We start from the raw sequence: 27,981 nt of genomic DNA on the forward strand, positions 1-27,981 counted from the left end.
GCAAAACATGAACATAAACCCTACATAACTGTACTTCAAAAGGCACTATTATTGTTCAAATCATGTAAGTTCAATCATAAACTTATACTAACTGAGTATAGCAAAATACAATTTGTTTGTACTGAAGTTAAATTGGTCATAAAAACTTCAAAATGGTAATATTATTATCCTAACTAATTTCCTAACTGTGGAGTACAAAAACCTAGACCCTCTTCAACGTCTATAGTTAGCTGTCTGGATGAATATTTATAATCAGCCAGATTTGCTAGTTTTCATACACAATTGTCATCTTAAACTTGAACATAATATATATCCAATAAAAGATGAAAAACTGTTATTAGGATTGTACAGCGTATATATATATACCCCTAATGATAAACAAAAGTTGTTTCAAGAATAATAAAAATATAGTCCAATCCCTATTACAGAATACAAATGACACTAGGCCTGTATAGATCGTAACAAATTATACAAAAGATCGAAAACATGACCTGAACAATAACCCTATGTTAATATGAAATGATACCTTAAAAAAGTGATCAAAAATAACTCACAGCCCCTGCATACAATAATGTTATCAGCCAATGTGACAATCATATATTTATATATATGCTAAAAATCAGTTCAAAGACGGAAGGAATAAATTCCGCCTACCAGAAAAGTATATTTTAACTATTAACATAAAATGCATATGTCAATATGTCCCATCAATATCATCAGGAAAAAAATGAAGGAATCCAATATCTACAACAGTTATGTCAAAATTACCAGTATTTGCAATCGGATAGTTCAAACCCTGTTCCAGTGTCATCTACAAATAGCAAGCCAAAAAATAAAAATGGCTGCTATAAGGATTAAATATATCAGTTATTATAAGATGTTGCTGAAGTTTTGCAACCGTCGTCAATCCAAACACTATAACACACACAGTCCACATTAATACAAAAAGGCCATGTTGAAAATAAGGCCTTGCATATATATCTCTCCGGCCATTAATAGTTTAGAAAGGTATTCGTTGTGATCCCTAGTTAGATATCATATAGGATATATACTTTTGAATACCCAAAATAGAATCACAATTCACCCAATTTTTTGTATTAGTCCACTTGCCCAAAGGGTTGCACCAACAATATCAAAGATAATGTCCAACGTACTTCAAGCATAGAATATGTAACAACCCTAAGGAGATAGTATGATCACAAATTCAAAAATATGTAAGCTAAACACATAGTCACAGATGAGATGGCACAGTTCACGATGGTTTCCCCGAAGAAAAAACGTATTGCAAGCAAAATGTTCTCCTACACGTGCAGCTCTCAGCGACTGACACCAAACACTCAGTTTACCAAATCGTCGTCAATCCATATAGTACACTACTCACATGTATTGTCCATAGCGTGAATATTAAATCGCCATAGATATAAAAAAATTTTTTGTTCTTGGAGATATTCACTTAGAGCCGTGCAGTTCCTGACGTGCAGGGGAATAATTTGTTTGTTACACTTCCTTTCTGCTCCTGCTGGGGGAAAACCATGGTGGACTGTGTCTTTGTATCTGCGACCATGCGGTTGGTTTAATGCTTTTTTGGACTTGAGTTCGTATTACTTGGGGTTGCTCTATATTCCATTATTCAAAGTGTTTTTGTACATATTGCCTTTCACAACTTACTGTCGCATGGATATTGGACTATCTTTATTTGCACTACATTCAACGCGTGGGATATCATCTCCGGCGTGGCATGTATACACCTGAGATTGTTTGGATTAGGAACATACGGATCGGGTGAATTGTGATTCCGTTTAGGGTTGTTTGGATTACATATTTTTTATCATATTGAACCAGGGGAATCCAATTATTATTTTTTCATATCTATGGCGATTTAATATTCACGCTATGGACAATACATGTGAGTAGTGTACTATATGGATTGACGACGATTTGGTAAACTGAGTGTTTGGTGTCAGTCGCTGAGAGCTGCACGTGTAGGAGAACATTTTGCTTGCAATACGTTTTTTCTTCGGGGAAACCATCGTGAACTGTGCCATCTCATCTGTGACTATGTGTTTAGCTTACATATTTTTGAATTTGTGATCATACTATCTCCTTAGGGTTGTTACATATTCCATGCTTGAAGTACGTTGGATATTATTTTTGATATTATTGGTGCAACCCTTTGGGCAAGTGGACTAATACAAAAAATAGGGTGAATTGTGATTCTATTTTGGGTATTTTAAAAAATATATATCCTATATGATATCTAACTAGGGATCACAACGAATACCTCTCTAAACTATTAACGGCCGGAGAGATATATATGCAAGGCCTTATTTTCAACATGGTCTTTTTGTATTAATGTGGACTGTGTGTGTTATAGTGTTTGGATTGACGACGGTTGCAAAACTTCAGCAACATCTTATAATAACTGATATATTTAATCCTTATAGCAGCCATTTTTATTTTTTGGCTTGCTATTTGTAGATGACACTGGAACAGGGTTTGAACTATCCGATTGCAAATACTGGTAATTTTGACATAACTGTTGTAGATATTGGATTCCTTCATTTTTTTCCTGATGATATTGATGGGACATATTGACATATGCATTTTATGTTAATAGTTAAAATATACTTTTCTGGTAGGCGGAATTTATTCCTTCCGTCTTTGAACTGATTTCCAGCATATATATAAATATATGATTGTCACATTGGTTGATAACATTATTGTATGCAGGGGCTGTGAGCTATTTTTGAACATTTTTTCAAGGTATCACTTCATATTAACATAGGGTTATTGTTCAGGTCATGTTTTCGATCTTTTGTATAATTTGTTACGATCTATACAGGCCTAGTGTCATTTGTATTCTGTAATAGGGATTGGATTATAATTTTATTATTCTTGAAACAACTTTTGTTTAACATTAGGGGTATATATATATACGCTGTACAATTCTAATAACAGCTTTTCATCTTTTATTGGATATATATTATGTTCAAGTTTAAGATGACAATTGTGGATGAAAATTAGCAAATCTGGCTGATTATAAATATTCATCCAGACAGCTAACCATAGACATTGAAGACGGTCTAGGTTTTTGTACTCCACAGTTAGGAAATTAGTTAGGATAATAATATTACCATTTTGAAGTCTTTGTGACTAATTTAATTTTAGTACAAGCAAATTGTATTTTGCTATACTCAGTTAGTATAAGTTTATGATTGAATTTACATGATTTGAACAATAATAGTGCCTTTTGAAGTACAGTTATGTAGGGTTTATGCTCATGTTTTGCTATATCAAGCTCCTGGGTTTTTTCTATTTTGTAAATACTCATAATTTAACTTGTGCAAGATTTATACATCATTCAAGGGTTAATGTGAACAAAGATTTTTGTAACAACTTTGTTGATATACAACTATCTTTCTGATATTATATCACAGATATGATAGATTTATATTGCTTTCTATCCCCACAATATGTACCAGTTTATATGACTTTATACACCAATAATTTTTTGGTACCTATATGACTCAGTTTACTTAAGTATAAATCAATAATCTATATGGGATTGATGGACTACGTCATTATCTGTCCATGATATGTCTGACAATATTTGAACAACTTTAGAATACTTAGACATATAAGAATATTTTACTATAGTTTTCACTCCATTGATTCTAGGTGGATTTTTGTATCCTAAGTGACATATCTTCACTTCTGGGACTATCTTTATATACTTTTTAATATTAATTAACAAATGCTATTTGTGGGCCAAGCATTAGTCCTTTGATTATTCACATATATATGATTATGCAAATACCATTATTGACCTGTATCAGACGTGGCTACAACAAACTAATTTCTTAGTTTTATGGTGTTGAGCCATTATTGTCTAACTACTGTTTGATTATTTGATCTTGATATACAGGCCGTGGTTTTATATAAGAATATTTTGGGTAACAATATGGATCTTCAAAAGCTTCTTTTGGATTTATCATCAGATAAAGATGATATTGCAGCATTTGGCATTGGAAATGATACCACTGCCTCAGGCAACATGACTTCTTTAAAACCTGAACATAAATGTGAACAACAATTTGCCTTACTTAACAAAAATATGAAGGCTTTGAGATCTAGTGTTTGGCACCACAAATTATTAAAGGCATATTTGGTTAAGGGCATTTGCCCTAGGGGTCTCAGAGTGAAAATACAGCCCTTGGTGGCGAGTCCTGATGACAATTTACTCTCTGAATGGAATCTTATACAACAAGAATGCTCGATGAAGTTTGTAAAAGCTTTATCGGAGCATTACACTAGAATCATTGAGAGTGAAACTACTATAGTTTTGAATTTGATTGAGGAATGTAATCACTACCAAAATGAAACTTTTTTTCCGGCTTTACTATCAAAATTGAGTACTGAACTATTGACTTTTGACACTATCCTAAAAGATAGAAAACTTAAAAAGTTCTCTCGTGACATCTCTGATTATGATAAGGGACAACCGTTCAAGAATGTCAGACATGTCCGATTCCAAGAAGGACAGAATGCTAAGAAGCAAGTTTCTAAATCCAAAAGGAAACGTCCACGTTCCATACTAAAAGGGCATAGTAACAATACTGAGTCCACTGATTTGGAAACCTCATCTGGTACAGATACTGACACACAGTCCACCATGGACTCCCCCACCCCAAAGCGTAAAAACTATGTATCCCCTTTAGGGAACACAGGGGTAGGAGGAGGGGGGGCAGGAAGCACGGAAAAAGTTACTAGTCTGCAAAATCTGTTGGAGATACTGACCAAAAAATAAATAATGTATGTAACATTTCTAGTACCACACTATCAGATGAACAGATATCTCTACTAAATAAAGGTTTATCCTTCATTCCTGGCTTTTTTGTTCCAGAAGACTCATTTACTAATGACCTATTTTCATTTTGTAGACTTATTAATTTAAAATTGTTTTTCCAGGAACAAGGAGACACTGCACATTTACAACATGAAGGTTTCAAATATCATGCTTCTAATTTTACTCCTCCAATGCATCCAGCTGTTAACCTCTTTTTGAGAAGTGTACTTAGTGAGTTACATTTTAAGCACAATTATGAGAGACCTATGCCTAATAATATCACTGATGGTGAAAAATCCTGTCTAGAGGAACTTGCAAATAATAAAGATCTAGTCATTATCAACGCAGACAAAGGAGGGGCAGTGGTAGTGTTAGATTGGTGTGCTTATGATATTGAAGCACATAGACAACTTAATGATGTCAAATATTATACTAAAATGCCACTGGACCCTACCTTGGTTTTCAAAAAGGATATTGATGACTTTTTGAACTCTGCTGTTGAAAATGGTATTATTGACAAGAAAACACGTTATCATTTAACAATTACTGATCCCACTAGACAACATATTTACTTTCTACCAAAAATACATAAGGATCTTTCACATCCACCTGGAAGGCCGATTGTATCAGGCATGGGGTCAATAACTGAACCTCTTTCTGAATTCCTAACTATGCATTTAAAGCCATTGCTACTATATGTAAGATCACGTATACAGGACACCACTCAATTTTTGAGTATTATAAATGATATGCAGTTGGATACAGAATGGTTACTATGCACCTTGGACGTAAGTTCACTTTACACCAATATTCCGCATTGGGGTGGACTTGATGCTATTGAATTCTGGCTCAATGAATCTAAATTATATCAACCTGGTTTCAATACCCTCCTGTTGAATCTAACTGAGCATGTTTTGACTAAGAATGTTTTTTTCTACAACCAGGATTGTTATCTACAGATCAGAGGTACAGCTATGGGGGCATCTTTTGCCCCAATTTATGCTGATCTGTTTATGGCCTATATTGAACAAATTATGATCTATGACGATACTCATAATTTGTTTTTGCCGGAAATTGATATCTGGCGTAGATATTTGGATGATTGCTGGATGGTGTGGAGATCGGATATTCCATACCTTCAGGAATTTATGGAATACCTGAATGACAATATATGGGGAATACAATTTACTATCACCTATGATCGGGAATCCATTACATTTTTGGATGTTTTGGTGACTAGGAACAATGACAACACTTTGACAACTGAAACCCATAGAAAATTCCCCCAATATAATACTATTCTCCACGCATCCAGCTTTCATCCAAAACATATTGCAAAGAACGTCCCTAAATCACAATTTATTAGGATCAGGCGGAACTGTTCTGATAACACTACTTATGTCAATCATGCTCAGGATTTGCATAATAGATTCATTGAGCGTGGCTATTGTTCAGGATATGTGACCATGGCTCAGAATCATGCTATGGGTCTACATAGACCCAATTTATTAACATATAAAAAGAAACATAATAAGATAAACAAACTCAGACTCACTACAACATTTGGTAGAAACACCAACAACTTTATTAAGATTATTAGGGACAACTGGAACATTTTGGAGGCTGATGTCAGAATTAAAAATATTGTTCCTGATAAGTGCCTCTTTTCTTTTTGCAAGGGAAAGAATTTGGCTGGTCATTTTAATCATTACAAACACCACTATGAGTCCACCTTACCACAAGTATATCAAACTACAATTTTGGGAGATAGGCTTATTGGTTCCTTTCCATGTGGCCACTGTGTCAATTGTAAGCATATGCTGAAAACTAAGGAATTTACCAGTAGGAATACCAATACAGTTTTTGACATTAGATTTTTTGCAAATTGTAACACAGATTGGGCCGTTTATCTGGCATGTTGTACTTGCCATTCATTTTATGTTGGACAGACATCAAGACCAGTTAAATTACGTATCTCTGAGCATCTCAGTGACATCAGATGCCATAAAACTACTAATGCACTATACAAACACACTCTAATACACAATACTGCCAAATTTCACTTTACTGTTATTGATAAAATCATTGGTGACAGAACCACCAAGAGTGGTTGGCACAACAAACTTAATCTTAAAGAAAAGAAATGGATTACGAAACTAGGAGCATTATTTAACCCTGGGATAAATGATTGTTTATAAATTGAATACATTATACATGTTTTGAGGAACATATGGTATTTCCATATTCAGAATAAACACATATTTATATTGGATCAATTTATGCCAATATTGTAGTATGTATTCTGATTTAATATGCATTCTATACATATGCATATTAGGTTCAACATTGGTTCATGTATAATTGGTGTTTCATATTTAGTGAATTGGATTATTTTTATGTGTTACTAAAATATATATTAAAATAATCTATTATGATATGTATGTACTCAAGCCCTTTAATGATTTATTTTTGAATGTATTTATTACCATACAAAAATTTTCTGTCACTTTATGCTGTTTGATTATCAGCACATGCTCATTATTTTGTAACCAATCAGCATGGTTTCATGTGTTTAAATACAGTATTTTTGTCTTGGCTCCTTGCTGTACACTGAAGAAGGCTGGGTTTCTAACCATTGCCGAAACCGGTATGTTTTTGGATGCCTTTTTGCTGTTGGGGTAGTTTTTATTAAACTGCTCTTTTGGACACTATCTGCCTGATGCTGGCTCATTTTTTGTTCTTGGAGATATTCACTTAGAGCCGTGCAGTTCCTGACGTGCAGGGGAATAATTTGTTTGTTACACTACCCTTCACAAAACCAAACAGTGTGGGATCCAGAGTTTGGTGATTCCCTACATCCTTGTTTATTAGGTCCATGATGATGTGCTCCATAGCTTTACATATCAGACTCATCAGGCTAATGGGGCGATAGTTCCTAGGGTTTGTAGTTGCTCCTCCATTGTGGAGAGGGATGACTGTAGCAGTGCACCATTTGGCAGGGACAGAGCCTGAGGTGAGGCTGTGATTGAAATGGGCACACAGGTGAGGTGCCAGTTCATTCTGTAGTTCATGTAGAACACAACCAGGGATATTGTCAGGTCACATAGAAGCTGTATTCTTGGCCTTGGACAGTGCTGTTTTCACCTGTGCAGCAGTAATACTGGGTGCCTGGCAATCTACTTGTATTGTGATTGGTCCTTTGGGGGGGGGTAAAATTGCTTCCTCAAACATCAAGAACTAAGGTAAAATATCATGGTGAATGTTATGAGATTACAAGCTATGGTGCCTGCTAGGGCAGAGATGTTGAAAACTGTGATGGATGATACAAAAGCAATTCAACAGGCACAAACAGAAAAACAGTGTATTTTTGGTGAAGAATAGGATCATAGGAGGTTACTAGGCTAATGGCCTAAGGACACTTACAAGCCTATCCAAATGTTATCCTTGTTAACATGATCAGCACCTATTGCCCTTGTCCAAGAGGGACACAGGTAGAACCCCTGTGGTGATTTTATGGTTATCCCTCCAATCATCCAAATTGTGTTTGAAGAGGGCCAATGAGGTGCTCTGTTTGATGTGAAGTGGGAGTCTGGTGATCTCTGGGAGACAAATCTGTCCCTTCAGCAGGTTCTATTGATGTCACATACCAGGTTTAGGTCTTTAGAGTGAGTAACCCCATGTGCCATTTGATGTGCGGATGTGTGGCATTTCCAATAAAGTGGGGTCAGAGATAATTATATGCAAGGCAGAGATCACCTCTGAGTAGTCTGTGTGAAACAGAATAAACTGGCAGTGGTTTCAGATGATCCACATAGAATAGCTGCTGAAAACCTTGAATTTTCTTTGTGAGGAATGTTTGTTGTCTCTCCAGTTGCCACAGGTACTTTGAAAGGAACATGCCAAAAGGGGCATTGTACTCAATTATTGACCTAATGAGTGAAGAGTACAGGGAGGTGATATTTCACTTTTTCTTGAGGCAATGCCCTTACTTATGAGGTCAGCCATATAGAATGCTCTTCTTTCAACTCTGGAGAAATGGTGATCAAAGATAAGGATACTGTCAACCTGAGTGCCCAGATCTCTCACCACTGAGTGCATACTTAGGGTATTGCCATTGATGTGGTAATTTGCAAGAGCATTGCTCTTGCCAAAAGGGATGATAATACATTTTTTGCATTGAGTTTGAGGCCATGACTATGACACCAGTCATTTATTTGTGTAAGACCTTCTTGAAGGATGTTGATATCTTTGGAGATTCTATGATAGCACCTAGTTTGCAGTCATCAGCCAACTTTATCAGCCACAGTCTCTTGGTTTTAGCTTGTACTTTGGAGAAATAGATTCCAAGCAGTACAGGTCCCAGGACCGATCCATGTGGGGCACCACTGGTAATGAGTCTGCTGTTGGAGGTGGATTCCCCTATTTTAACTTATGGGTTCTATCAGAGAGCCAGTTCACAACCCACCTCATGATATAAGGGTTGATGTCTAGCTGGGAAAGTTTGTCAATGATGCCTGAGTGAGGGATAGTGTCAAGTGCCCAGGCCACATCTAGGTGGGCTGTATGGACAGATTTCCCCTCATCCAGGGCCCTTGTGCCTCTCTCTCTCAATGTCCACCAGGTTTAAAATGCATGACCTCCCCTTGACAAATCCAAACTGGGTAGGATCTATTGTTTGGATATTACCTATATCTCATTTTATAAAGTCCATGATAAGTCTCTCCATGGCCTTATAAATAAGGCTAGTCAGGCTAATAGGTCTGTAGTTCCTGGGTCAGTAGAAGCACCACCTTTGTGCAGGGGGATAACCATGGCTGTTTTCCATTCAGCTGTTATGATGCCAGTGCTTAGATTGTGATTGAAAAGAGTACCCAGTGGCTAATTCTTATTTGAGCCCATGTAGGACACAGCCTGGGATGTTATCAGGTCCCTTTAATACTGTGTTTTCATCATTAGAGAGGGTGTTTGCACCTGCTCTTTAGAAATACAAGGTAGGGGACAGGTAGTAGGGATGTCATGAAGATGTGTGGCAGGTACGGGGGAGTGTGAAGTTTTCACTGAATCTGTTTGCTATCAGATTAGCTATGTCCACTGGCTCAGTGGATGTGTTACCATTAACTACCAGTTCAGGTCAAATCTGAGCCTTACCTTTTATGTTATGGATGTAACTAAAGAACGCCTTATGGTTGTTCTTGACTGAGGAAGCTGACTTGGATTCATAAATTCCCTTGGAGGACTTCGCAAGAAGTCTTATTTGCTTATTTAAGCTAAGAAGGGAGCCTCTCCAGTTTAGAACCTGCTCCTTCTTAGTCTTGGACAGGACAGCAGTTTCTTCCTTTTATTGTAAAGCCTGTTAATGGTGGTTGTCCACCAGGCAGGTTTGCTTTTCCTTGAAAAGCTTGTTTTGGTCCTAACAGGTACTGCCAAATCAATGCAATTATACAGGTAATTGTATAGTGCACTGGTGTACAGCTCAGCATGGTTACTGGTTCCATCTGAGGGGAGAGGTGCAATGAAGCTATTTACGTATATCATCCCGTAAGAGGCTATAGTCTGCTTTGGAGAGGTTTTTTAGTCTAGTTGCTGCTGGAGGAGGGTCAGGTGTGATAGTTACCTCAAATGAGACTTATTTGTGGTCAGATCTCACCAGGGATGAACTCACAGTAGGGAAGCTACAGTGGTCTCCCATATTTGTAAGCTCCAGATCCCGGATGTTGGCACTCCTAGTGGGGTGGGGTGTCAACCAGCTGATCCATGACATTGGAGTTGACAAAGTCAAGGAATCTTAGTACAGGTGATTTTGAGTCTGAGTAATTCACCCAGTCAATGCTCAGTTAGTTAAAGTCACTCAAAACTTTGGTGTTAGGATATATCTTGATAGACTCAAGTTGATCCAAATAGGCAGAGTGGGTGTCTTGATTCATGGAGTGGGTTCTGTTGGTGGCATTGATGTGAATAAGTGTCCTACCAACAGTTATTTGTACCCATAGTATCTTTAGGACATCATACTGCTTAACCAGTCTGGAGGTGTATTTATCCTTGATGAATATTGATACTTTCTCAATTTGGTTTAGGAGCTTAATGAGGTGCATGCCAAAGGGGCATTGTATTCAATGATAAACTTAATAAAGGAGGAATAAAGTGGGACTATAAATTCTTTGCACCTTGAAAAGATACTATGAAAAATAATTTGTTAAAGGTAGAAGGGTTTTCTAACCAGCACAGAGACATTGGGGGGGGGGGGGTCAAAGGAGAGTCTGCCGTGAACAAAAGTAACCAAGTCCCTGATGCATGCATCAGATTTAAGTGGACTATTATCAAGGCAGTACATGGAAGTAATTGTAGACTTCCAAAGGGAAAAAACATACTGCATTTATTGGCATTGAGGGTAAGCAAATGATTAAGATACAGAGAATTTGTTTGGTTTAGGCATTGCTGGAGAATTCAGTATCAACATGGTATATGATAATGGATTTCAGTCTGCAGCCATCAACAGACTAATCTGTTAATATTTGCTTCCACACCAGCTGTTCTCTACACATCAGGGATATAACCAGTGGAAATTCTCATGTTGAAGAGCTGATGGATGAGTTTTGCTAGATGGGACTTAAAGCTTCTCAGGAGACATCCAGGGATTTTTCAGAACCTATGGAATTGGTATTTATAATTTTAGAAATTACCAAAAGGACTTAGTCCAATGTAATTTCAGGAAAACAGTTGGGATTTGGAATGAATGATGGATAGGTGGGTAAAGTGAATTTGAAAGACAATTTGCCTTCCATAATATTAACCATGTTCTTGGTGTCAGTGAAGGAGGTCCCATCAGGGATGGGTTCAATATAGAATTGTTGGTTTTCTCTAAGCTTTCTAGAATAGTTCAATAAGTCTTATGCTAGTCTCTTGAATTGGTTGCTACACTATATTTATCATGGGTCTTGCATTTCCTAATGTTAAGTTTGAGGAATTTTTTCAATAATATTTTATTTGAGATTTTCCAGTATATTAAAAAATAAAAAAAAACAGATCAACAGCTTAAAAAGTTATAAACTAGATATTTATATATAAAAATAAGGATGCATTTGGCAAACCCAATCTGATAAAATTCCAACAAGAGAAGTACACTCCACATTTTTGACAGGTATTATGTAGAAAGTTTAATTAAAGTAGTAAGTCTTATAGTTATGATTGAGAGATGGTTAAAGCATTAATACAAATGAAGGAAAAGAGAAAAAGAAAATAGGATGCATAAATGTTAATAAGTTGTCTGACAGAGTGCAAATTACTTAAAAAAGAAGATGTAAAATGTTTTCCCAACATTCTAACAAGATGGATTTCTGTTTTAGAGAATCTGATGCAATTTTACAGGATTTAATGTAGTTATGGATCATTTCCCTAAATTATCCCAGTTTAGCAGCTTAAGATTTAACCATTTTTGCAATACAACACTTTATAAGCAAGAAATAGTTATTAAAATTCTAAAAGCTTCTTTCCTTGAAATGTTTGGTAGTTATATGAAGGATGGTATTTTTGTTGGAGATATAGGGCCAGATTCCAAAAGAGTTGTTCTGAGTGTTAGCCTGCCCTGATTCTGAAAGACTTGGTCTGAGTGTAAGTGACCTATTTCAATATAAACAGGCTTACTACGGGACCAGATTGTAAAACACCTGCTCTAGTCTTTTGGAATCAGGACCACTGTTTTCATTACAACCCAGAATTTTGATTTTTTTTATTTAACAAGTTTGCATAGATTGGTGGTAAATCTATAGTTGCATAAAAAAATGCAATATGTCTGCATTGAAAGTTTTACATGCAGTAAACAATAGAAAACATGCTGGGGAATATACAGCTTTTGGCAGCTGTCAGGCAGGCATTGAACATATTTTGAAGTTGTGTATAATATATTTTGTGAAGTGCAATGAATTTCATATTGATTTGGAAACTTAATCTTTTTATGACTTCTACTTTTAAAAATTGTTTAAGATTTACCCAGTAAGGAGAATTATATTTTTACTGAAATCTTCTAATAACTTGTATGCTTTTTTGGATAGGTTTGTCAAGTTTTAAATATTACCATGTTTTAGGAAGGATATTTTATTAATAATCTGTATTTCCAGATTAAACTTTGAATAAGGTATCAGATCTGCTTAGGATGGGCAAGTACCTTTGGGAAGATTCATTGATAGACTCAAGGGATAAAAGATTAGTTGAGATAAACTCAAATATTAGTTTATTTTAATAACTGGAAGATATGATAGGTCTATCATTTTTTGTTTAGTTTTAAGGTTTGGGTTTAAATGTTAGGGATGAAGATTGAAAGCTTTACACTTAAATTCAATAATTTGATTAGTTTTTGCAAGGATAAAATTAAGTTGATAAGAAGGTTATTTATTCCAGGGATTAGACGTGAGAAAATGGATAGCAAGGGGATTGTATCAGCATGTTTTATTTAGTAAGCAGAGGTATTAATCTATGCAGGGTTCCACTGTTGGATTGCAAATGTGTTTTTAGTAATAGTTATTAGTCTGTTAAAGTTTGTAATTAAGTGATATGTAAGAAAGTCAGGGAGACTATGTCAACCCAAGGACCTAGGTAGAATATGTGTATTATAAGAGATGTAAGAAATTTACTGAGAGAGGAAGTAAGAGTTTTAAAGAATTTTGAAATAGTTTCTGAAAAGATGACATGATATAAAATAGAATGTTTAGAAAAATATTTATTTTTATTATTGCCTCTTGGAAAAAAGGGTAGAGTTTAATTTAGCACATCTGCTCAGACCATTTTGGATATTACCCATGCTTTTGAAATATCAGTTTGGTGCTAAGCTTTTTGATTCCAGTATACTTAGATTCCCAAGTATTGCACAGATTGATTTAGTTTTAAACCTGTTAGTTTATCTACATCATTGTATTTAATATTTTTTCAAGGAAAAAGGCTGGAGATGTGAAGGTTCCATTTGTAGTTGAAGAAATTTAGAATTTTAGGGATATCAGAATTTGATCATGTAAAATAAGTGTTGAAATGATTGGCAAATGCTGTTAGAGGGGTCTTTCTATTAAAGGGTCATGACATTTTATAGTAAAGCTTGAGAGACATAATTTTTAATTTCCTTTTGCAATGATGAAGTGGACAGCTCTCAAAGATAATAACGATGATTATGGCCAACAGCTTTATCTTTCAGAGTTTGTCGATGTGGTAATCTCACCTTTGCTTACATTAAAATGGAATAGTTACACGTGCCTCAATGCATCTATCCAAGTGGGAGTAAAATTTACAGCTGTAGGCAGTAGCCTCAATTTCAAGGTTTGTTGATGAGCTATAGCATGTGTGATTATTGATAAACTCAATAAATAGTTAATCATCAGTTTTGGAGTAACCCCTGAATGCAGAGAGACACTCAGACACTGTAAACAGGACTTCAGTGAGTAGGTCACAGTAAGATAGTCAGCACTGACTAAGGAAAAGTTAACAAATAGGATGCTAAAGATAGCTAAACATTTGTGAGGACAAGATTGAGATGAATAACCTCTGTGCTGAGTAGGTGTACAATTTGGTCAAGAGAATTTGCTTATACGAAGTCCAGAAACAGTGAATTATTTATTGTTGAGGGATGTGTTTGCCAGCTTATGTGTAGATAGTTGAAGGAACAGATAAAGATAGTTAGTTGATGACTATTTTGTCTAACTTGTTAAGGTATTCAATGTGCTCTGAAGGGGTCATGCATGAAGTTCTATAACTATCTATAATATGGCAATTATCGTTATTGAGTACAGCTGTGACATTAACTAGTTCCAGATTTGTGTCTTGCGAATGTGATGGGAAACAATGGAGTTACCAATAAATATAGATACTCCATTATAGCTGCAAGTGGATCTCAATAGATGTTAGGCATTCTACCTTGGAATAGAGAGAGTGTTATTACTACATTTGGACCAATTTTTCTGTAATTGTATAAAGGATGGTACTTTTGAGTGTATGAAAGACCTCAAGATCAGAAATGTTATTCTTTTATTACCTAACATTCAACAACGGTACCATGATATTATCAATATTGAAATTTGCTGTGTAGGGATGTCTGTCAAGTGAACTATGCATAAAAAAGGCACTATGAGGGTGGAAGATATTTTAGTCAGCATTTAGAAACCAAGACGTGAAAGGTGCAGGCCACCATTAGCAAACCAAGATCATCTGTTGACCATTTCATGCCATACAAACTCTAGAATGACATCAATTTACTAGCCAAGTATTGATGTCAATTTTTTTCATCTTGACTTTAGACATCATTCTTGATGAAGATAAAATGGTGTTTAATGCCTGAGCTCTGCCTTCTTTGAAGACACAAGAACAGAGCCAAATAATATCCCTCTGCATCTTCCCAAGGGTAGAAGATTGCTCACCACCTATGGGTAATTACAAGGTCATAACAATATTTGGGGTAGTTATGTGACCAAAGGGACATAATAATATCCCTAATCCCAGCACCTGAGAAGCAGCTAACTGTAACCTTTCCTCTTTGCCAAGAATATAAGGACTGCAAACCAAGAGATATGGCTTTCCTACACACAACAGTCTATGACATAGTCTGATTGAACTTTTTCACTAAAGCTTTGAAATGGTTTCTTTTTCACCGTAAATAAAAAATCCAAGCTCTTAGCTCCATATGTAATTAAACATAATTAACCTCTTCTAATTTCTGTAGCTCACCAAGAGACACAACTTTGGTTTCAATACTAAAAAGAAATAGTAATTTGCAATAGAAAACACACTGCAATAAAAATACACAACACTCAACAAAACTATAAAAACAAATAAGATGTGTAAGCCAAGAAACTTGCCTTTCCCACCCAACAGTTTATGGCAGAGTCTGATACATAGCTTGATATGGCACTGGCTGGGACAGAATCTCCTTACTGCTGTATTATTTGAGGTGGAGTAGGGGTTTAACCTTCTGTATGAACTGATTAGAAGTAGAATTAATGTACTGCTGAATATGCATAAACGATTTGAAGGTGATATTTCTCACTGCTTTACTCATTGAAAGCTTTTTGCCAAAGCATTAGAAAGTTAAAGATTATTTTAGAGTATGTAGCCTTGTTGTTTTATGACTGCAGTGGTGGTGCTGCGGTAGCATTGTCGCCTCACTGTAAGATGCTGTTCGGTTCAATTCTCTGCTAGAGCGTCTTTTGCATGGAGACATGTGTGAATGGGCGTACCTTCGTTGAAGGTTGTGTGTCAGGGCTGGCAACTCAGCAAGTAAAAATCACCTGCCAATCATTAGCGGACCAGAGTTCCGCTGTGGCGACCCCTAACTGGGAAAAGCCGAAAAGACACAAACACAAACAAGCCTTGTTGTTTTATATTATATTATTTTAATGTTTTAGTTTTGTTGTTGTGGAAATGAATGAAGATGAACCTGAACATAGAGATTATGCCCTAACTGTGATGCAGGCAACCTGTGTTTGCCTAGCAGGCATAGGAGTAGGTGGGAGAATGGGAATGAGTGTCATATGGTTCGACCATCCTGGGAGGACCATGGTTGCTTGGCTTGTGGGTAACACTCACTGGGAGATGGGTGGTGCGATCATAGAATCTGGGCCAGAAGGATGTGCTGTTGCAGCATAGCCATATAGGTCAGGGGTAGTCACTCGGTGAAGGTTGAATGCTCTTTCCCCAAAGAGTGGCAAAGCTAGCATCCTTTAGAAGTTGCTGGGGGGTTAGGTGCTCTTGGGTCCATGGGGAAGACACAGATGTCTACCAGAATGATGGCCCTAACTGCTCTCACCTCACAAAGGAATTAATTGGATGGTGATGGCTCTCATCCCTTATGGGGAACAAATAGGCTGATAGGCCACTGGGAACTGAATGTTGACAGGACAAGGGTTTGCAAAAAAATATTACTTTGAACATATTGAATGCATGACTACTGGGTTATATACCATATTTCTGTTATAACTGCATCATATGTCGCAACTTTACTAAGGCTATCAAAAAAAAGATAACTTCTGATGCATAAGTAACTGGGCCAGCAAAATCTTCACTTCCATATTATTGTTGAACGGAGATGTGCAGTAATAAAATTCCCAGTGGTGTTTACTGTGCTGGGTTCCTACTGTGAATGCAATGCTTGTTACATACTCCAACTCATTGTTTTCTTTTCTACAACTGCCAAGGAGAGGGCTACATTTTCCTACAATATGATCAATAATGGAAAATCTAAATACTGAAATACTATGTTTACAAGTGTTTTTATATAAGCCATTCATAGATTTTTTATGTCTAATGTCACTCATATGTTCCCCTATCCTGAGTTTCAAAGGTCTTGATGTTTGCCCCACATAAAACGCTGAGCATGTACAAGTCACTAAATATATCACCCAACTTGTACTGCAGTTGGCCAAAAAAGAAATGTTAAATACTATTTGTTCTTGCTTGTAAATTCTTTTGTCTTGTTAACCCGATGACAATACGAACAATGACCACAAGGGACACATCCTCTTAATGTATCTCCTGTCAATGTTCTTTGGTGTAGAACATTCTCCCTGTAATCCATTCTCTTATAATGGCTAAACAGTGACCCCAAAGTCCGGCCACTACGAAAAAAAAGGCACATGTCTCACCCAAATAAACAGATAATTTGTTATCTGCCAACAAAATATTCCAATGTTTGTGAATAATATTCGTGAAAGATTTGGTATTTCTACCATACATGGTGACTTATCAAAGTTTAGTCTCAGTGTCTCATGACCGCTTATTATATTTCAATAACCCAGATCTATCCTGATTGGTAGCAAATCGGCTGGTCCTACTGATGTCACCTACCCTGTAGCCCCTAGCCTTGAATCTATGGATTAGATCCTGCTTGTAATGGCTAAATGAGGAGGAATTAGAACAAATTCTCTTTATCCTCAAAAAATTGAGATTTGGGATGCTCCTGATGATATGTTGTGGGTGGAAGCTAATTGCATGCAGGAGAGAGTTGAACTGGGGGAATTTCCTATATATTTGAGCATTCAGAGTATTATCTGAATTCCAACTAAATAGTACATCTAAAAAGGTGATCTCATTCTTACTAAAGTTAGCCTTGAACTCTAAACCCCATTTGTTCTCATTTAAATAGTCAACAAACTCCTGCAAAAAGATCTCATCCGACTTCCAAACCAGCTAACAATCATTAAGATACCATCTCCATATATCAATCTCATTAATGTACAAGTTAATGGAGACATCATAAATTAGTTCCTCCTCCAAATAAGCCAGGAACAGATCAGCATATATGGGGGCAAAAGAAGCCCCCATAGCTGTAACTTGGACCTGCTAAACACATTGTTCTTGAAAATAGAACATGTTTTTAGTTAAAATGTGTTCTGTCAGGCAAACAAAAAATGTATTAAAGCCTGGTTTATATAATTGGGAACTTTCCAACCAATATCAGAGGGCTACTAACCCTGACCAACCTGGAATATTGGTGTACAGAGAGGTAACATCCAGGGTACACAACATCCAATCCGCTTCCAATTGCATATCAGATATGATACCCAAGAATTGAGTGGTATCCTGAATTTGGGCCCGCACACAAGATAACAGTGGTTTCAGGTATGATGTTAGGAATTTAGAAAGGGGTTCAGTTAAAGACCCTCTACCTGACACTATTGGTCTGCCTGGTGGGTTTCAAGGGTCCTTATGGATTTTGGGGTGAAGGTACAGATGTTGTTGTTTGGGATCAACCACTTTCAGGGGAAATGTATCACCACTGGTGATCATACCTTGATCCTCAGCTTCATCCAAGAATTGGTCAGTTTCAATCTTAAATCTACCGGTGAGGTCCAGAGGCATAGTCAGGTAGTACCTGCCATCTGCCAACTGTTTATACGCTTCCCCGCTGTATGCTGCCCAATTCTGTATGGCAACAGCCCCTCCCTTGTCTGCTGGTAAAATAACAATGTCCCTATTGGATCTCAAATTATTGCTACATTGTCTTTCTACTTTGGTGATATTATCTCTAAACCTATACTGTTCACCAGAGTTGAAATGAAGATCCTTAAGAACATTACCCTGAAACATGGAAACAATAGGTGACATTGGGGGCATGAATATAGATCCACGGAACCTGAAGCCTCTCTATGTATTATCTACTGAATCATCAAAAAACAGCTGTAAATTAAGCATACGGCAAAAATCAATCACATCCTGAGCGAAGGACTTCTCAGCAACAAAAAGTACAGGCACAAAACTCAAACACTTATTCAGAATATTTATTTAGGTATCAGAAAGATTGGTAGAAGAAATATTGTGGACATTCATACAAGTATCTAGCTTGTTGTCATTATTTTCAATAGTCCCTCCAAATCATTTGTTGCTCTTATGCTTCCTCCCCCCTCTCCTGACCCTGACCCTAAAGGGTGTGATAAATTGTTGTGTTTGGGATCAGGTGACATTTCTGTGTGGCCATCATCCAGCTCAGTGTTGGACGATGATTCCTCCCCTGAGGTATATGAATCCCTATTCCTCTTCAATATGGATTTTGGTCTTTTACATTTGGGGGTGAATGATTTTCTATCTGGATTCATAAATTTGACATTCTTGAATGTCTCAAAAGGCTGGCTTTTTTCATAATCCCCTACATCCCTGTTGAATATTTTCATCTTCTTTTCTTTCAATATTTTTTCTAAATCAAGTAAATCACTACTCAACTGATTCACACAAGGTGTATAACAGGGTAGGGTTTCAAACTTATTAAGATCTTGGCATAAAGTCTCCACCTCCTGAATATTGTGTTGGACCATTTGTTCATAATATGCAGCTAAAGCCTCCACAAACCCCATGTAGGCCTGTTGTTGTACTTGTAACCATTGTTCTATGAGTGCTTGATCAACACTATGTACCAGGGGTTGGAGCTTAACTTTGAGTCGCCTAGGTGAAACCTGTTTTACATTGATAAGCCTTAAAAGGCCATAGATGCCAAACATTACTTCTCAAATTCTTCATATCTCTAGTTAATTTAGAGAAAGCCATCTTGCATTCATTAGTAGGATCATTCTCAATTATTGCCACTCTATTAATAGAGTTGCCAGAACCCAGTCCAAACACCCCCAAATCATCCATATCAGAAGACAGACCTTTAATAAGAGAGGCCAAATCCATGCTGCTCATTTGTTTAAACCAAAGGGATTTTGGCTATATAGTTCTCTTACATATACCAGACCCAAATCAAAAAGAAGCAAAAACCAGCAATTAATGCCCAAAGTCAAAAATATAAAAAATAAAACTATTAATAGGCCACACTATAGTCCCCAAATAAAGAAGGACATAATGTATTTGTTCAAAAATTCGGCACCCATAAAATTGAACACGAAGTGGGGATGCAGTAAAAGGAGGTCACACTCAAGAAAGTGAGTATCCAGATAAAATATATATATTACAGTGATACAATAATAGCCCCTTGTTGTGAATTACTCAGACACAATGCTACGTATCACCAAACATCAATGGCACACTTCCTCCTTAGCTGCACCCCTAAGCTATATCTCCAGTTTACTCATCCTACAGAAGAGTAATTCCAACTATAATAGATGCCAACGATGGAACAAAAGTGTGGCCCACAGAATCAGAAAATCCTTTGATGGTCAACCTCCAAATAGGTGGGGGTCTGGTTTCCCCATAGATTGTAGAAATAAAGTTTAGAATATAGCCAAAATACCAACCTAATTTAGTAAGGGGAAGGACCTCTGGTTCCACTGAAATGATTTGTTAGTGCCCAAACAAGAACACATCCCAAACGTACAACTTTATTTATTTGCACGGTTAACTACCCAAAAGAATAATCAGAGAGGTATGAGATAAGCAGGGCAAGGTCCAATAATCAAGAGTCATAACTATACTGCCGTTAAGAAGTCACCTACAACCTATAATTTCCCATCCATATTTATGCCCAAAATTAAATATCTAGGATCCATATAAAGGACAAATATGACATCTTGCTATCTATCCCTCACATCATTGGAAAAATTAGACCCATAAATAAGAGTAATGGATGTGTTCAAAGGACATCACCCCCTAGGACAATTCAAAAATGTTGGTACATTAACCATACATCAACTGCTTAGCAAAACAGAAATAATCAACCATATTATAAACCCATGTTCAAGGTCACTATACTTGCAAGCCTCAATATATAGGAAATTCCCCCAGTACAACTCTCTCCTGCATGCAACTAGCTTCCACCCACAACATATCATCAGGAACATCCCCAAATCTCAATTTTGAGGATAAAGAGACTTTGTTCTAATTCCTCCTCATTTAGCCATTACAAGCAGGATCTAATCCACAGATTCAAGGATAGGGCTACAGGGTAGGTGACATCAGTAGGGCCAGCCGATTTGCTTCCAATCAGGGTAGATCTGGGTTATTGAACTATAATAAGCAGTCATCAGACATTGAGACTAAATGTAGATCGGTCACCAAGTATGACAGAAATACCAAATCTTTCATGAATATTATTCACAAACACTGGACTATTTTGTTGGCAGATAACAAATTATCTGATTATTTGGGTAAGACATGTGCCTTTTCTTTCCCTAGGGGCCGGACTTTGGGGTCACTGTTTAGCCATTATAAGAGAATGGATTACAGGGAGAATGTTCTACACCAAAGAACATTGACAGGAGATACATTAAGAGAATGTGTCCCTTGTGGTCATTGTTCATATTGTCATCGGGTTAACAAGACAAAAGAATTTACAAGCAAGAACACTTCTATAGTATTTAACATTTTTTTTTGGCCAACTGTAGTACAAATTGGGTGATATATTTAGCGACTTGTACATGCTCAGCGTTTTATGTGGGGCAAACATCAAGACCTTTGAAACTCAGGATAGGGGAACATATGAGTGACATTAGACTTAAAAAGTCTATGAATGCCCTATATAAACACACTTGCAAACATAGTACTTCAGTATTTAGATTTTCCATTATTGATCATATTAAAGGGAAATGTAGGTATAAAGCTGGTTGGCATAACATTTTGAATATTAAAGAGAAAAAATTGATCATTAAACTAGGGGGGCTTTTCCCTCCCAGTTTGAATGAGAATTTAGGAATTAGCCAATGGGATTGTTTGTTAGGCTCTGCTTGTTGCTGTATAAGAAGGACCTTTTGGTTCTGTGTTTGTTATGTATTTTTGTCTTCCACTGAAGAAGGCTGTTTAGCCAAAACCAGTTTGGTATGGGAGTTGGGGGTTATGTCCCTTCACCCAGTGTTATGTATTTTCACACATTAAATTAAATTGTGTTATTTAGTGTATACCACACATTTGGTGCTGGCTCAGTTTTGTTTTTTTGGATTTACTATGATGTTCTGAGCCATTGCACTTGCTGTACGTGTGGGTTGGGTGGTTGTAAGTTGTTATAAAGAGTGGGCACTAATACTAATGGCTGTTTGGATGATAAAATATGTGTTTTTATAAATCTCCTGGAGTTTAGAACATATTCTTTCAGAGTTTATTCATCATGCCTCCTTATATGACATAGTGATAGTGAAGAAATATCTGCTAAAGCTGAAGAAATGCATCTGCAGGGGTGACAATCCATATTTGCTTTCAGGAGTCGATGTACTTGGAAATACAGATGTGTAATTTAAAGTGGAAATATATTTCAGCTACAATCACAGTATCACTTTCATTCTGAAAGAAGATGGCAAATTACTCAAATCAGATCCAGAATTATGATTTAGTCCTCACTGCAGTGAATTTGCAGAGTAACCCAAAACAGTGCAATGTGGTTCATTTCTGCATTGTTCCTGTGAAAAGTTCAGCAACGGTATTTGACTCTTTTTCCCTTCTTGATGAGGAAATAGCTCTTACAGAAAAAAAATATCAAACCATTATTGTCAGTCCAGAAAGAACTTGCATTAGACAAAGGAACTTATTTATATACATTTCTGTACTACACAAATAACAGTTGATTCTTAAAAGCTTGCTATGCAGCTCTACGGTGAAGTCTCCTTAGCTATGCATGTGACACTTAAGCATGCAAGGATGTCATGGGCATGACCTATATAAATTAAGTCTGTGTGCATCACTGGTGTCCTTATACTAGAAAGGTTGTACAGTACTGTGATTAAGAGATAATCATACAACACAACTTCTGTGAATTGCCATGCGGCTATTGGCAACATTGTGCCTATTCATTTTAATAGGCAGCACAAGTTCCTTAAATGAGCACTCGTGCTACATAGCTCATTGATATACAACTACAAGGTACTTAATATGATGCTTACTGTGCAGTTGTTAAAAGCTGCATGGCACATGATTCACAGACATTCACAATAGGGCTTTAATGATATTGAATCACCTTATAGCCACACAATGCAACTGTCGCAAACTGAGCAGTCCTTGCTGCTCTTCTTCTAGCAGTCTGCATGAATACTACTCATTTGTTATTTACAAGAGCAAAAGGTCATACAGAAGCAGAGGAGTTTTTACTGAGCTGAATAATAGAGCCAAAGACAGTTAGCGTGACCTGCATGATGCTGTAATAAGAGGTAACACAGTTTGTGTGATAAGAAATGATGAACAGATCCATACATTCATATCTAAGTACTAGGTTAGCTGCACTTGTGGGCCATTTTAGGCCTAGCCGGTTTCCCTTTTTGTGCTCTAACTAACCTATCCCATTTGGTTAGAGATTGGCTTTAGCCATCCTATGCTCATTAGTTACATATTACCACTAATGAGAATAAATGAGATCATACCATAGATAATTTGAGGGGACCCATTCATGGGATAAAGCATTTAGGAGCTACCTCTGTCCTTCAGTAGTACAGGGAGAAGTCATGGGTTAAATTTTCTGTTCCCATCAGTAGATCAAAGTTGTTCATGAATATAGACAGGGATAAACTTTGTTTTATGTGGATGTGAAGTCTGTTCCAGAACAGTTGTATTCTCTGCAAGATATGTCTGTCCCTCCAAACTATTCTGTTGATGTTGTAGAAGGGGTGTACATCCCTTGACTGAGTATATCTGATGTCATTTGATTTGTTGATGCGCAGTAAATATATCAGTATTGTGTTGGAGGATGCCTTGTATGCCAGACACAGGTCACATCTTAGCAGTCTGTAAGATACTGGGTATAGTGACTGGGCTTTCTGTTGGTCCATGTAAGACTTTGTTTAGGCCTTGTATCCTTTTAGCATGGTATCTTTGTGGATGTTCCAATTGCTGCATGTGTCTGAACAGATGCATGCCAAAGGTAGCAATGACTGGCCTAATAACAAGGGCACTGGAACCAAAGGGCGAGGATTCCCCCCCATTTTAAATAAAGTAATGAACTGTGCCCCCAGCTCCTGGCTCAGATCTTTTTCTTAAATAAAGAAAGCTTTGCCAGAGAAAAGAGAAAATGATCATCATAAAAACAGAAAGTGTGTGTGTTTGCTTATGTGTGTCCAGTTGTCTGCCAGTGTCTGAGAGTGCATGCATGTCAGTGTCTGCAAGTGCTTGTATGTTACTGTATGTGAGTGCATGTGTATATGCTGGTGTGTACAAGTGCATGTGTATATGACAGTGTGCAAGAGTGCATGTATGCAAGTGTATGAGTACGTGTATATGATTGTACAAGAGTACATGTGTATATACAAGTGTGAGCAAGTGCATGTATGCAAGTGTGCGCTAGTGCACATATGCAAGTGTGTGATTACATGTATATGTGCGCGAGTGCCTGTATGCGACCATGTGTGAGCACATGTGGGCATTCATGAATGTGTAGAGGGTTCTGAATCAGACTCCTACATAAGGGAGGTTGCTCCAGACAACATTATTTTTTAAACATTAAAGTATTCATACCTCTCAACTGTACAGATTTTTGGAGTATGTCCAGATTTTTGCCTCACATTTTTTGTTTGTTCTCCTCATAAAATTTGTGGTTTTCTGGCAAATCACTGAGGATGGTAATCCCTAAATAATGACATGCATTTGAGTTTCAGACTTCATTTCCTTTGGAAAATGCATGCTAACACACATCCTGTTATTCTAGCAATTTTTTAAGTTTATACTCGCCCCTCTAAAACTCTCCCTAAAGGTAGTATTCTAGATTGGATTCTAGTCTCCCACCCTCATTACTTCCCTGTTAGTGGTACCCTTCCACACTCCCTTAGTGACCACCTTCCTATCTTCACTTATCGACTACAAGCGCCTATACAAAGAACTCACAACTACATTACTACCCGCAATCATAAAAACTTCAATCCAGTAGCTTTCTCTGACTCTCTTAAATTAGTTGACTGGAACATCCTGCATGCTTTACCTCTAGATAATGCCGTGGCCCATTTCAACACAACCTTCCTGAACCTTCTAGACTACCATGCTCCCATCAGGACCAAAAGAATAAAACTAAAAACCACCCCCTGGCTAACCAAAGACACGCTAACAGCCATGCGCCATAGAGATAAGGCCTGGAGACTCTTCCATAAAAATAAAACCCCACTCACCCACAATGAATTTAAAACACTTAGAAACAGAGTAAAAAGGCTTGTTATTAAAGATCGACAAAACTACTTTTCCATACTCCAAAATACTAATAAGACAAATCCTCAAAAATTCTGGAAAGGAATCTCTACCCTTATCAATCCTGGCAAAACAGCCACCCCTAGCCCAGACCCCAACGCTTCAGACATTGATTTGGCTACACAATTTAACTCTTTTTTCATAAATTCTATTTCCAAGCTAACTTCTTCATTCTCTGACACAATTACATCCCCAATCTCACCCCAATCCTCTCATACCCCTCCCTCCACTCCTATTACCTCTCTCTTTCCCTCCACAGAACCACCACCCTCCAATACCTCACCCCCCTTTCTCCTACTTTCTCACTAAAACCTATCCCCACATCTACCATAAAGAAGCTGATCCAGAAACTAAAGCCTTGCCCTAATGCCCCAGACAATATTCCTTCATACTTTCTTAGCATAGCAGCTGAAACCATTGCCTATCCCATTAGTATACTAATAAACCGCTCAATCCAAGAAAGCAAAGTACCCCAAATCTGGAAAAGGCCTTTATCATACCTCTGCACAAAGGTGGCAATAATAATGATACTACAAACTTCCGTCCCATAGCTATTCTGTCTCCCATATCAAAACTCCTTGAAAAGTGTATCCATTTGCAGCTCCTTCCCTATCTCTTAGACAATCATCTGCTGACTCCAACCCAGCATGGCTTCAGACCTGGCCATAGTACTATGACAGTCCTCCTCTCCTTCTTAGAAACCATAAACAAGGCTAAGGACTCTGGACATATTGTTTCTACCCTACTACTGGACCTCTCAAAAGCCTTTGACACTATCTCCCATAAACTACTCCTTAATAAACTCTCCCAACTTAACCTATGTCCCTCCTCATTAAACTGGTTCTCTAGCTACTTATCTAATAGATCTCAAGCTGTGAAATGGAAAAAAAGCCACTTCCTCATTCCTAAGTACTCCAACTGGGGTCCCCCAAGGCTCCATATTGGGTCCTCTACTATTTAACATCTTCATAAATGATTTCCATAATTCTGTACCATTCTCAAATATTATTCAATATGCAGACGATTCAACCATTATCTGCTCTGCCACATCCATTCCAGTACTCCAAAAACTCACACAATATGCATTCTGTATCACTGAACAATGGATGAAAACAAACCATCTAGCATTAAATGCCTCTAAAACCAAATTAATGGTTTTACTCCTCTAAACACATCTCTGCCAACACAAATTCCTTCTTAATCACCAGTAACAACAACACATCCTTGGAATTGGTGCCAGAGACTAAGTTACTTGGGGTTCAAATTGATAATCAGCTGAAATTCCATTCCCACATACAACTTAATATCAAAAAGACTCTTCAAAAACTAGGTATGCTCTACCGACAAAATCATTTCCTTACACCCACTACTAAAAGAACTCTCTTCCTCATTCCTTGTTCCCTCTCTTCTGTATGGTGCCCCACTCCTGACTAACTTACAATCTTCCCTCAAAACACAACTCTCCTCATGCTACAATAAAATAGCCAAATTCGCTAGTGGCCACAAAGCATCTACTCACCATTGCTTATCTCTCCACAAACTAACATGGTTAGAACTACACAACCAACTCATATATTCTCAACTCACTCTTGCCCACAAGCTCATACTTAAACCCTTGCTATGTCCATCTCTTTCCAATACCTTTAAAATGCACCTTCCTAACAGACAACTCAGAACCAATAACCAGAACCTACTTGAACTACACATACCACTACGCCCCCCAGGCAAAAAACTTCTATCTTATAGTTTAGCACGTCTCTGGAACTCCCTACCCCCAGCTATTCGTACCACCTTCAACCACTTTACATTCAAAAAATATCTTTACTCTCATCTACTAATGCAGTGGGAATGCTCCTGCACCCACCCTTCATAATTTCAATGCTCTTCCTTCCACCCTCATATTTTCAAAACTACCTTATTTTCTTCCTCCTCCTGATAATAAGTTCCTTTGCATCTCATAAAGAAACATTGATTCTATATCCTCAAACAATAATTCTGTAAAATTCTACAATTACTGCAATATGACTCACTTTATAGTATGTACCATCTACAAACTGTAATTTGTACAATTCTGTAAATACTGCATTTTAACTCTGTACAAAATGCAATTTGAATCACTTCTATAGAAAGTACCATCTGCAACAGTCAACACCAGTGTTATGCTCTAACAGTGTAATTGTATTGTATTGATAACTTGATTGCTAATCTTTTATTATATTTGTATAACTATATAACCTTGTTAATGGAGCTTTTCTCCCCAGGACTCCATTGAAAACGGGTTCATCTTGGCCCAATGGACTATCCTGGTAAACCAACTGCAAATAAATAAATAAATAAATAAATAAATAAATAAATAAGAGCAATATTTAAAATCTGTCCCCACTTTTGACCCTTTGTCCCACCATTATTTTAGCCTTTAACCAGATTTCTTGTGCTAAGAGGTTGAGAGGTATTTACAGCTATTCAGGGAAAATAATTATTCATTTTATTGCACTATTCATTTTTTCACTTAAAAGAAAAGCTGGCAATATAAAATTCAGCAAATATTACTCAACAAATGCATTTATTTATTTATTTTATTTGTC

The sequence above is a fragment of the Protopterus annectens genome, chromosome 3.part0, assembly GCF_019279795.1.
Source record: "Protopterus annectens isolate FY-2018-M chromosome 3.part0, PAN1.0, whole genome shotgun sequence".
Taxonomy (NCBI): Eukaryota; Metazoa; Chordata; order Ceratodontiformes; family Protopteridae; genus Protopterus; species Protopterus annectens.